The 13,608-nt window shown below is 39.4% G+C and overlaps 1 long non-coding RNA gene across 1 annotated transcript; it reads left to right on the top strand.

Annotated features, from left to right (window-relative positions):
- The first annotated feature begins 10,117 nt into the window (after positions 1–10,117).
- LOC130462115 (uncharacterized) lies at positions 10,118–12,931 on the top strand. The gene is made up of 5 exons (XR_008922254.1): positions 10,118–10,214; positions 10,637–10,709; positions 10,810–10,878; positions 11,024–11,131; positions 12,718–12,931. It is a non-coding gene; the product is annotated as an uncharacterized lncRNA (long non-coding RNA).
- Positions 12,932–13,608: the final 677 nt, after the last annotated feature.

The raw sequence follows: 13,608 nt of genomic DNA, 5'->3' as shown, positions 1-13,608 counted from the left end.
GAATCAAATGGAGTGACACTCCTAAAGACCCTAAAATCGGCGATTTAGATGCATGAGGTTTGAATGATGCTCCTAGGGGTTTGTTTTCCTAGTTGGAGGCTAATTGGTTTTGGCAAGCTAGAACTCGAGGTTAGCCATTCACGCGTGCAAAGACGCCCACACAATGCACAAGTAGCACGTTGTCACACTAATCATGAATATGAATGCGACATGCAAAGTTCTCAACCTAAGGTCGGTCTAAGTTTTGTATGATGCAAGTGGTCGGCTTTGGGTTTCAAAAGGTACTTGGCTAAGAGACGGATCCGGCGACAAGCATTCACATTCCCCCTAAGGGAAGTGTGTGTCGGCAGACGGCCTCCATACTTGACATCGGGAATGTCAAGTAAATGCCAAGTTTCGGTAGGCGCGGAAATGGTCACACACTTTGGTCGGGAACCGTATGGAGAGTCACCATTTCGTTACCCCCGAGGCTAGCCCGAATGTAGAACACATCCGTTTGGGCAAAGGTAGAAATTCATTTCGCACAATATGGTTTTCGAAAATGCATGAAATGCCTAGAAATTGAAATTGGAATCGTACTTGAGCTTGTATTTGTAAAGCTCGTTTTTCCGCACTCGTTCACGAGGCTTGGGAGCGTCCTTCCAGATGCAAAAATAGACTAACTCCCAACACGAAAAGTTGAGCAAAAGTGGGCGACAAGCCACTGTGAGCCACTGTCCTGGATGCAGGCAGTGGCGTTGGGCGCAGGGGCTGCGCCTGGCGCCAATGCTGGCATCCAGTACTTCGGCAGATCAGTGGCCGGTTGCTCGAAATTTGCTCGCATTTTCGAATTGAAACTAGAAAATTCCCCAGTGGAGTCGCCAGAATTGTAGGGGGGTTTTTTCCCGTTCCCTACAAGGGGGGTTGTAGGTCTGCCGGCTCGTTTAGACAACCGTTTGAACTTTTACACCTCGAAGGAGTCGCCACCAAACTTTATTTAAGGTCTTGTTTGGAAAGACCGCAAATGACTCTATTTTTGGATAAGGCCTTGAATCCTTGAAACTGATGGGTGAGATCCGGGCTCGGGAACGAAAATGCTTATTCGGCGAGCTTTAGAAATATTCAAGTACGTTGGCACAACATTAGTTAGAAAATAAACCCTAGATTAGACTATGTGGGTTTGAATTTTAGAGCAAAATAGAATTTCTAATTGTACGGTGGTCACTTTGCTTTAAAGATTGATTTAAGGAACCTAAGGCCGGTTTGTCCAAAAATATCTTCGTTAAGCGTGATGTAACCTTTGTATTTTGTTGTATTTAGCATGTTGGTGATGAAAGCGATAAAGCACATAAAGAAACATCACAATACTAAATAAAGTGCGGAATTAGTAAATACAAGACCCCCTAGAAAAGGACTAGGGAGTAGGTCCACATGGCCTAGAAATGGACTAGGCAAGTAAAGATGCGGAATTGAAAGTGCGGAATGGAAATTGCGGTATTGAAATTGCGGTATTGAAAGTGCGATATTGAAAGTGCGATATTGAAAGTGCGATATTGAAAGGTGCGATATTGAAATTGCAATATTGAAAGGTGCATAATTGAAATTTGTACTTGGGCACATGAGATTCGAACGCCAAGCGGCTCCTAAAAAATAAGTGCGCCCGACACGAATTCAAAGCCAAAAATCTCAACTTGGGAGAGGTTGCTCAACCCAAATATCCTAGATTTTGCATATTGAACTTGAAATTGAAAGCTTGAATATTGAAATGTTTGAACTTGAAATGATTGAAATTTGAAATTGAAATGATCCTAGTTTAGGGAAATAACTATGAATAACCCTAAACATGGCAAGATCTTAGAAAATTGAAGACTTGAAATTGTATATTGAAAATGGAGTTTTGAATTTCAAAGACTAAACCTTTAAATGTTAAAAGGTTTTTATCTTTGATTACCCCATGTTTGATGGTGATTCTAGCCCAAGAGATGATTGTAAACAACTTGGACATCCTTGAATCTTTGAAAATTGTATTTTTTATGTTGAAAAAGTTTGTATTTTTGGAAAACATGTGTGATTGTTGCAAGTGGTGTTTTTTATTGATTAAAAACACCAACTTTCTAATCATTTGGAAATCAAAGAAACATAGTAGATTAGAATGGGATTCGGATTTACCTAGTTAGATTTAGGCAAGAGCTCCCAATTGCTTTGGATTTTTGGAATTTTGTATGTGTTTTTGAGGAGTTTTGAATTGTATTTTGAGGCGTAATGTCGAAATTACGACGTTGTATTGTTCTTCTCCCTTTTTTCGATGGAAATGAGGGGTATTTATAGGAGGAAATGGAGCAAAACGCCAGCACACGCCAGCGCAGGGCGCCAGGCCAGCGCAGTGCGCTGCTGACGTGGCTTGAATGCCGCCAAAGCAAGGACAGGGAATCGTCCTTGTTTCATCTTGTGGCGTTGTACCTGTTGTACGAATACACTACAAAAATTTGTATCTTTTTTGCAACCTAATAATGACGGGTAAAAATCCCGTCGCAAAAGGGCTTTTGCGACGGGATAACAACCCAACAAAGACGGGAACAACCGTCGCAAATGTCTTTTACGACGGGCTAACGACGGGATTCTCCATTAACGACGGCCCCCTTTTATGACGGGTTCGCGACGGAAAATCCCGTCGTTAATCAACTATTATTGACCTTTAGCGAACGGGATTTCCCGTCGTTAATTATACAATTTCTTGTAGTGATAGTACTAGGTTTGGCATTTTGTATTTTCTTGGAGGTTAAGGCATCGTTTAGCGTCTAAAAACAAGCCTTTCTCGGGTTTTTGAATTCCGGTTTTACGGGACGGGGCCCGACATGCTCGGTTTTGTGGGTTAGCGCCCGAATTTGACTTGCCTTATATGATTTTAAGTGGAAAAGGCCTAGTAAAACCAATGGGATGGTCTACTAGTTGAGATTGTACTTGGATTTTGAAATTGGATTTTGGAAGTTTTATTTTTTACCGAGTTCCGGGAGGGGAACGGCCTCGGGGATTGGATTTTGGACCTTGGATTTGGAGGTGTTCTTAGCAATTGGGATTTCGGCCTGGAGTTACTCCAATCACCTAACAAGGACAATGGTATCGTCATCATCCCAAAGGGGAGACACAAATTAGGTGTCTACAGTATGCCATGCGCTTCAACTTTCAGGCGTCAAACAATGAGGCTGAGTACGAGGCTTTGATATGTGGAATCCAAATGAGCAAAGCAGCAGGAGCAGAACAGATTTTGGTTGTATCTGACTCACAGCTAATTGTCAGCCAAGTAAAGGGAGAATACGAAGCAAAGGACGACGCCATGATGAAATGCATGGAAATCGTCCGCCAAGAAATACAACCACTGACTAATTTTGAGGTGCAACATATACCCCGGTCTGAGAACAACAAGGCAGACGCCTTATCCAAGTTGGCCAGCTCTGCGTCCTACGACACCCCGCGTCCTGTATTTTGGGAGGTAAAGCAAACTAAAAGCATTGATGTTGCGGGAATAGCTATCCTAGACCGGACGGCCACTTGGATGGACGACATAGTCAACTTAAAAATGAATGGGATACTCCCTGAAGATCCCAAGCAGGCAGAAAGGCTGCAAAAGAAATACACCTGGTTCGAGATGTTGAATGGGACCTTGTACAAGAAAGCCTTCTCACGGCCTCTTCTCCGCTGCGTAACCCCAAAATAGGGGCATGAAGTTTTGGAAGATCTGCATCAAGGATTATGCAGCTCTCGCATAGGGGGGAGGGCCTTGGCAGAAAAATATCTAAGAACTGGTATTACTGGCCCACTCTTAAAGAAGACGCACTCGACTTGGTTAAGCGATGCAATAAATGTCAACGGTTTTCTCATCTAATTCGACGGCCGACTCAGAAGCTAACACCCATTACAAGTCCCATACCATTTTCTAAATGGGGGATGGACTTACTAGGTCCTTACACAACGGCCCCAGGAGGAGTGCGCTATGTGATAGTAGCTGTTGATCCGAAGCCCAGAAAAATACCAAGGAACAGGACGTGAGAGCCTTCATTTGGAAAAATATCATTACACGATTTGGTACGTGTTCCTCAATCTATTGTCTTCGATAATGGGCCACAATTCAAGACGCCCAAGTTAGATAACTGGTTAGCTGATCATGGCATCACGTCATGTTTTGCATCAGTAGGCCGTCCTCAAGCAAATGGGCAAGTGGAGACATTCAACAAAATCATTTCTGAAGGAATGAAAAAGAAGCTTGATGAAGCAAAAGGTTTGTGGGCCGACGGGTTACCCAATGTTCTATGGTCCATACGGACCACGATAAAAACTCCACAAGAGAAACACCATTTTTATTAGCATATGGAGCTGAAGCCGTCTGTTAGGGGGGAAAATACCCTCTTGGTGACGTGGTCAGACATGCCAAGTGGAACACATGTGGCTGCCAACAAAGCGTGACAAGGACCCTTCCATCTTGCTCTCAACGGCTAAAGAAAGGGTAGCGGTTATAAGCCGTTCCCAGCAAGCCCTAATTACCTACTTCATGCCCAATTATGTACATTTAATGTCCATATATTTCATTTCATCATGTAAATCCTATAAAATGGCTTAGCTAGATCAGTTTACATATACGAAATACTCACTAGCAATAATACTCTCATTTCATGCTTTTACGGCTTACTCTCGTTACTCTAAATTATCTTGCTCAATCGATTGTTAGCACCATCATCAAGGCAAGTTCGTCTCTAAGTAGAATTTGCCCAAAACAATTTGGCGTCCACCGTGGCAGCTCGATAATCTCATTCCAATCACCATGGTCGGCAATGCTAGTTCATCCAAAGATATCACTCGTCGTTTTGAAGCCATGGAGCAGCGCATCAACATCCTCCAAAAGGAGAACGAAGCACTGCACTCCCAAGTCCGATCTGCTGCCTCCATCGCCACCGGGTCTAGGTTCCAGTACCGGCGAGACACCTCCGGGCTGAGCCGCCGCTTGGACCTCGACGTCGCCCCTGATCACCCCCTACCTGTACCCTTCGGCGAACCTGGAGACCCGATCCTCGAGCAGATCCGCGAATTTAAGCCGCTGCCAAGTCAGCCTCGCTCATATCCAAGTTGGCTGCCTCCCCCTCCAACCCAAACATTTTATGCAGGTACATCGGCGACCGTTGCTGCCACAACGGTTGCCCAAGTCACCTCATCTCAAGTCGGCATGACGACATCTACCATGGTGTCGGCACCCGTCTCCAATCGGACATCTCGTTCGTTACCTCCCCCAATGGTAACCATGTCGATGCCCCTACCCGTCTTGGCTCCAGCACAGAGACCAACACCAACGACCCAAGTGCCCTATGATCAACTGTTCTCCTAGAATGTCGTCCAACCCGTTGTCAACCTAGTCACCTCAGCACCAGAAGCACCTCCCTAGGTAATGGCGGTTCCCTTGGCCAGTCAAGAACCACAAGCAGTGTTCCCACACACTCCGATGCGCCCGGACTCCTCTCGAAAATATTCCCTATACAACACTCCTAATAGGTCAGTTGTTCTGATTAGTCATGGTTTCGCAACTCCTTTTCCTTATGTTGCAGGTGCCAGCGAAGAGGCATGCTCGAGAAAACGAGATCGATAGACCGACCCGAGCTGTAGCTGCAAAATACTTAACCCCCATATCTTTTGATGAATCTGATGCAGGTGACATCTCCGACAAACATCATGACGGCCTGGTAATATCCATTCCCGTTGGAAACTGTATGATCAAACGAGTCATGGTCGACAACGGAAGCTCCACCAATGTTATGATGCTCGATGCCCTTAAAGAGATGGGGCTTAACCCAAACACGGATGTCGTCAAGAAGTCTACAGTCTTGATAGGATTCAGTGGCGAAGCAAAGACCACTTTTGGAGAAGTCACTCTACCCGTCTACGCCCAAGGGGTCAACCAACAAGTAAAATTTTGTGTTATTGATTGCCCTTCGTCTTACAACATTATCTTGGGCACACTAGTAGAAAAATATTTATTTGCTGCTATGCGTTAGTGGCGTTAATTTAAAAACGCCTCTAACTAAATGATAAAATGGAGGAATCAGGTGAAGGAGCATTCATTGGCGGCGTTAGTTTTAATTATAACGCCTCAAATCGGTGTTAATTTTTAGTTAGCGGCGTCTTCATGTATAACGCTGCAGTGTTCTAGCTTCCAATGCAGGAACAAAATTTCACCCCGCGCATAATTCTTTGTTTAGGTTCTCGTTATTTCATAAAACCTCCTCCCTAAACTGGGTCTGACTTTGAATTCTTTCTTCACCAGCGAGTCTCGCCGGAAAAATGAAGCTTGAGATTCATCTCCACCGTCATTCTCTGGCCTTCGAACTCATATCCACCGTCGCCGTTCTTACTAAAGGTAAATTATGCTTCCACTCGTCTCTCCTCCTCGCCATTTTTTCCGTTCAATTACTATATTCCCCTTGTTTCAGTCTCTCAATTTTACATGAATATGTTTGAATTATCGAATTATTTCTCTCTTGCTCTCCCCTCTCCTCTCTCCCGCTGAAGCTGTAAAACCCTAATTATCAATTTCAAATTTTCGCTTAAAAACCTTAAAAATCCTTCGAATTTGAGGTCAGGTAATTTCGTGTGTCTAATTTATTATGAAATTTTGATTTTTAGGTCAGGTGCTTGGAAGAAAGAGGACCTCAAATTTGATAGAAACACGAGTTTTATTCCAATAAGACATACTTTTACTTGCTAAAACATGAGTTTTACTTTAATTGTCTATTTATATTTTCTGGGTTTGGTTTGAAATGAGTGCATAAATCAGGGAGGTTGTTGCAACATCAAGTGCTATAATATAATTCAGAAGGTGAATTTTTAAATTGAAGTTATTAATTTTTGTTGTTCTGATAATTAACTTGAGTGAGTTGTTATGGTATCGTTATTTTGTTTCAACTTTCATTATCTCTTGCTGTTGGATCTTTTCAATACACTAAATTATGGTGATTTAGCAAGTACTTAGTTCTACTTTAGGTGATTAAAATTAAACAATCAAATGATTGAGAAAATTTGGACTTATACAACTTTTTCTTGTACGACTACTGATTATGGTGATATAAAGTCTAAAGAATGTATGTACATACTGTAGTATATTAAGTTTTGATATTGTAGTGGTAGTGTTGGACACTGTTGTTTGATTGTTATTGTTGAGGAACATATGAGTTATATTACACGGTTATATTGTTCATTGTTGCTCTTTGGAACTAGACGTCGGCAATACAAGAGTATAGAGTAATACACTTAGCTTAAATCTGAGGTTTCAATCCCCTTGTTTTATAAATGTATCTTGGCGGTGCTTAAATTTTTAGTATCTTTACCAGGAAGGGGAAAAAGTGTCTTGTGGTAGGTGATAAGTCTTGCTACTTCGTTGAATCTTAGCCCAGAAACACACCTGACTAATCAATTTTCAGAAGGCGACAAAGGGTGTGTCCCTCATCTCTCTGTGTAAAGTAGGTCGCAGTTCAGATAGTTGAGTCTGCTCTTTAGCTAGAAGTCTTATTGTGGAAGAAGTTTATTAGAACCTATCTTTATTTATTGTTGGAGGTTGCTAAATTTTGATTGCATACGTAGGAGTATCATACTAGCTCACTGTAGGAAAAAAGAACTCAATTACCAGCTTTTCTGGTTTAGTTTTGAGCAGCATATTGTAGAGATTTGAAGAAATTAAACAACTCCTGAAATAGATTGGCATTTGTTGCTTCTGATGTATTGTGATGTTGATGTCTGATGTATTGTTGCTTCTACTATACTGTGTTGTTGCTATCTGTTGTTGTTGTTGTTATACTATGCTGTTATTATGAGATGTTGTTGCTGCTATGCACAATCTGTTGTTGATGTTGTTGTTGTTCTAAGTTGTAGCATCTGCTGTTATGCACAAGTTATTGCTGGTATAGATTTAGATAACTTTTACACTTCTTTTCGTATTATTTATCTACTATGTTTCAGCTAGGAACGTCTTTCTTGGGTGGTCTTTGGCAAGATACAATTACCAATTGGTTGCATGGTGCTGTGTTGTACTTCTGTCTCTAACTTATTACTTTCCATGTCCTACTTAGATGACTCCCAAACTATGGATTTCCCCTTTAATAGCATCCAAAAGCTTCACCTACCTCCTCTCATTAGTTCTAATGTAGGCTAAGCTTTACTGCGGACAAGTCCCAGAATAATTTAGAGCTTTATTATTTGTGATTTGTGACAGCATGCCCCCTTTGCCTTTATGCTCCTAGGTTATTCATGGGTGTTGTATATAACGCCAGTACACTTTGACTACTGTTTACAGGGTTTTATTAGCTTTAAACTGGTTTATATCAGCTGGATAATGGCCTGATATATGAGACTAGCTCTGAGGAGAGCTAATATGACCCTAGGTTTTATTGGCTTTAAACTGATTCAGGTGTTGTCTATTAACTGGTCTTTGCCAGGAGAAGGCTGCTCTGTTTTTTTTTGGTAGAAGATACAAGCACACAAAGGAAGAATCACCCATATTTTCTAGCTTTTTGAGCCAGATCATGGGCAAACTTAACTCTATTTCTACTACATTTGACAATGGAGCAGTGTTCAAAACTATCAGCTATCATTCTAATCTCACTGCAAATTGAAACCAGTTCTAATCTACATTCAGGAAACTCCCTTAATGCTTTAATACTGTTGTACCAATCAGTGAGAATTGTTAAACATCGAACTTGAAGAGATACAGCTTTCTGCATACCAGCCAAAATTGCCTTCATTTTAGATTGTCCAGCATTTACTGCTTGTACTCTCTGACCATCTGCACACACAATTCTTCCATTTACTTCTATACCCCATCCTACTGCAGCAATCATACTCCCTTTCTTCTTTAAGTTTTTCCATGCCCCATCAACAATAAGTACATCTGCATTATCATCAGATAAACCTTTTAGAATCAGCCTGTTTTCATTAGTGCTAGACCAATCTGTTTCTGAATGTGTATTCTTCCTTTTGAAAGTCATGTTGCGCATTCTATCTGCTTCAATTGCTTCTTTCAAAAACACTTGACTTGTTTCAATTATCTGCAATGGATCAAAAGAAGTGCCTCAGAAAATAATACAGTTTCTATGAATCCAGATGATGATGCTTCAAAGTTAGTTGATTTTCAGAAGATCATGAACTTTTCTTCTGAATTTGAGACTGTTTTAAAGGAGGTTATGTTCATTTCTGAATCTGATAAGAATGATGAAAGATTAAAGAGAGAAATGCTGGCAAATGCTAGACAGTTGATTCTACGATGTGACTTTACTGTTCCAGAAGTAAGTCTCATTCAACCTGTCTTATATCTTTGTGCTCATCTGCTGGAATTACGTACTAACAATTAGCTCTCAGGAGTTTAGCAGCAAAGGACCTAAGTTCATAAATAACACATACAATGATTGTGCTGTCAATTTGCTTTTTTCGTCAGAGAGGTGTATAGTGTCCCTTGCTGCTTGTCAGTTGATGAAGTTGGTGCATCAAACACTTCAAGTAAGATAGTTATTTCTGGCTATTATTCTGACTTGTTCACTTGTTTATATTATCATTATGTATAATCACACTAAGCTTTCATTTTGGCAAATTATGATGGAATGTGATACATGGATCATTCTGATTAGCGGATAAACCCCATGAAATGTTAAACTTGACATGTTTAAGAGTTACTTCACATGAACATTTTTCTTCACCATTTTATCACAGTTATACCTATTAGTTTTGCTTCGTGAACATTTTGCTTCATTTAGACCCATTAGTTTCTGAAATGGAAACTATTTTGTGTTATGATCATCTATTATGATACAACTAGGTTTATTTTTTTTGACTGTTGGTTAATTAAATAGAAATTGTGTTAGTTGAGATTTTAAGGGGGTTAATTGCAAAATTGCAATGCTACTTTTTTCTTGAAGTATGCTCACTTTTAGGAAGCTTCATTTGCAAATACTGTTATTAGGATTAGGTTATGGTTCTTGGCTTCCTATTGGAGTTACCTGATGCAGTTTTTATACAGTGTGGAACAGGCTTGTCAACTCCCCTGAACACATCTTCTACGCGGCAAATGAAATCTGCAAAAGATCTGGCTGAATATTTGAAAAAATTTCGTGCAGACAACATTGTGAACAATGCTGAATTCATTAGAGAGAGCATTGTTCCAGAAGCTGGGCCTTGGACTATCTTGGGTCAGGTGTAAATTGACTTAGGTACTTGTCTCTTGATTGTTTTGCATGATTTCATGCATAGTTTGCGAGTACAGACGCTGTATATTTTGCAATGTTCCATGTATTGTTTATCTTAACTAAGTTTTAACTAGTATTTGTTCATCATAACCTTTCCATGCTTGATCCAACTTTTCACAGTCTAGTGGAAAGAAGTGTATTTATAGAGTAAACAAAAGAATGTTCGTGTGTGTTTTCTATTCTTTTGATCCTAGGTATTTAGGATTCATGTCATCTTTTTATTCTATTTTGAGATCTCTGCCTGTGTAGTTTGCATACTAATTGTTGAGCTCCTTGTCACTATTTAGTCATAAAAATTAATGACCCTAATTATATACCGTAATTCTTTAGTCTTCCCAATTTCTTCTTTTCTTTGTTCGTTCCCTTAATTCCTCTGTTTTTCACAGGCTTAAGAGAGCCTGGGATCCTGTTATAACTCCAGGTGCACAAAAGCAACTCAGTTATTACTTTCTGAATGCAGTAAGTACAACCAATACCTGTAAGGTTGTAATTCAAGTACAATGACTCTATTATTTACTTGGTATGACAATTATTTGCTTGAAACTTTCATGGATGGCAGTTTGATAATTGGGGGGGTTTCAACACGAACCCACTATATGCGATACTTCATGAGGTGATTTACTGCCAAGTAAGTTTAGTCTCTATCAGTATAGATTTTTTTTAAAATAATAAAAACAAGCCGCCCGCATGCATACATTGGAGCATAAATGCTTGCTTCTGCATGTCTAGCAAAGATTTCATGATAATCATGATTAATGTTTTCGATTCTGCAGGGTGTTCCATCTCAGTGGGCTGCTCAAAGAATAAGGGAGGCCAACGGAAGCAAGTTTGACGCAATCAAAGCAGCAAAAGAAGGGCGTCCTGTATATTTTACGGGAGAGGTAACTTTCTGGAGATTGTATTTCATAATTATGTAGTGTAGTAAACTAGTAATCATTGGGATATAACGTATGCTCAGTTCTGGTAATGGGCTGAAGCTAATGCTACAACTACAATTATAGTATGTTAGTATTACTTCTGGACTTCAAGGAGATATTTCATATTCTTATCCAAGAATTGACCATAGACTGCTAATAATACCCGAGTGCCTTATTATATTGCTTAACCATGCGAACTGATCGAGCTCTTTGAATTTGATATTTTGATTTAACAAGCACCACACAGAAGTACATGGTTTACAGTTTGTATCTGTTTACTAATTTCTTAACACCACACAAAAGTACATGGTTATGGTTAGTATTGTCATATACTGGAGTTCACATTATATGCATCAATAATTCTTTGATTTCCAATGAACCTAAGATAACAGGTCTTGCATAAAATTAAAAATAGTTGTCTGTTTAAGCATGAAACAGAAAATTTAAATCTCAAATGTTAAAGATAAGAAGGAATGACAGTTTCCTGGGAGAATATTTATATTGGCGCAGTTGAAAGAAACAAAACACAAGCTTTGTTCTGATCAGACTTTCAATTCTGACCAGTTTCAGACTTTCAATTCTGATCAGTTCAAGCTTTGTTCTGATCAGACTTTCAGTTCTGATCAGTTTCAGACTTTCAGTTCTGATCAGTTCAAGCTTTGTTCTGATTAGACTTTCAGTTCTGATTAGTTTTAGACTTTTAGTTGTGATCAGATGCAAGCTTCTGTTTTTGTTTTCAGCTATCTGTACGTTTATCTGACACTAAGTTCACGGGTTAGAGTTGGGAGCAAAAACGACTATAACAGTTAAATATGACCTATAATGATCAATAAAGCCTTTAACGCGCATAACTTGACCAAAGTAGATGAGAATGAGTCTAAGTAACCTAATACTAAGTATATTAAACATTTAAAGGGTTTATAATACCAATCTAACTTCACGGGTTTGAGTTGGGAGCAAAAACGACTATAACAGTCAAAATATGACCTATAATGATCAATAAAGCCTTAAACGCGCATAACTTGACCAAAGTAGACGAGAATGAGTCTAAGTAACCTAATACTAAGTATATTAAACATTTAAAGGGTTTAGAATACCAATCTAAGTTCACGGGTTAGAGTTGGGAGCAAAAACGACTATAATAGTCAAAATATGACCTATAATGATCAATAAAGCCTTAAACGCACATAACTTAACCAAAGTAGATGAGAATGAGTCTAAGTAACCTAATACTAAGTATATTAAACATTTAAAGGGTTTAGAGTACCAATCTAAGTTCGCGGGTATGACATTTATTGTCATGAATATGACTATAACAGTCAAAATATGACCTTTATTGTTTAAGTGGACTAAGTTTTATTGATGGAAAGACACACGATTTTTGGTTGCTTTATTGTCATGAATAATGTTGTTGTCATGTTGTCAAGGTTCTTGATTCTAAGGGTTTCGCCCTTCCATGCTTAGCCATGGTTCGAGGACCTAGGAGACAACAACTTTTTAGATCATCTAACCGAAGATAACTAATTTTATGATATATATTATTTTGTTAGGTTTGCACATCACTGAGTGGAGATCCTTTCACCGATGAGAAATTTGATGAAATACGAGACAAATGGGCATCATACTTCACCGAACATTGTGTGTAATTAACGCTTCATCGATTTCTTTTTGTGGATGTTTCATGCTATTAAAATCATATATAATTGCCTTATTATATTTTTGGTGCAATTTTGTAACGTATGAAGTGTAAAAGATATAGTTATTATAGACTTGAAACTATTAGGTGGTTTAGTTTTGTAAACATATGATGTTTAACTTATATGTAAAAATCAAAGTTTCTTGGAAGTTATTGGTGGTTGATGACACTTTTGGACGTTGTATAAATGTGGCGTGAGTACAGGTTCTATATTTTTGGGATTGTTGAATATAAAAATAATATATTTATTTATCAAAAAAAGTTACACATTATTTGCGGCGTTTAAACTCCCGCAATTTTACCAAAGTTTGAGGCGTTTAGGTAGAAACGCCGCAATACAATACTATTCATTTGAGGCGTTTTTTCTGCATTACGCCGCAAATGAATGATTAATTTGAGGCGTTTTTTAACGCCGCAAATCAATACCATTCATTTGCTGCCACTCTATTTGCTGCTACGCCTAAAACGCCGCTAATGAATATAAAAGTGACGCCTCAAATGAATGTTTTTCTACTAGTGGCATGCCTTGGATTCACGACATGAAGGCCATCCCGTCAACATACCACCAAACCATCAAGTTCCCGACTCGATGGGGGGGTTCAGGAAATCAAAGGAGATCAGCAAGAATCCAAAGAGTGTTGCAAAGCGGCCCTAAAGCCCTCAGCCACCAACAAGCCCTCATTATAGCAACTACAATCCAGTTTCGACCCGACAGGTTACAAAGAGCCCAACTCCAAATAGCTCG

Source organism: Spinacia oleracea, chromosome 5 (assembly GCF_020520425.1).
Source record: "Spinacia oleracea cultivar Varoflay chromosome 5, BTI_SOV_V1, whole genome shotgun sequence".
In the NCBI taxonomy this organism is placed as follows: domain Eukaryota; kingdom Viridiplantae; phylum Streptophyta; class Magnoliopsida; order Caryophyllales; family Amaranthaceae; genus Spinacia; species Spinacia oleracea.
This window is presented reverse-complemented; position numbering and strand designations above follow the sequence as displayed.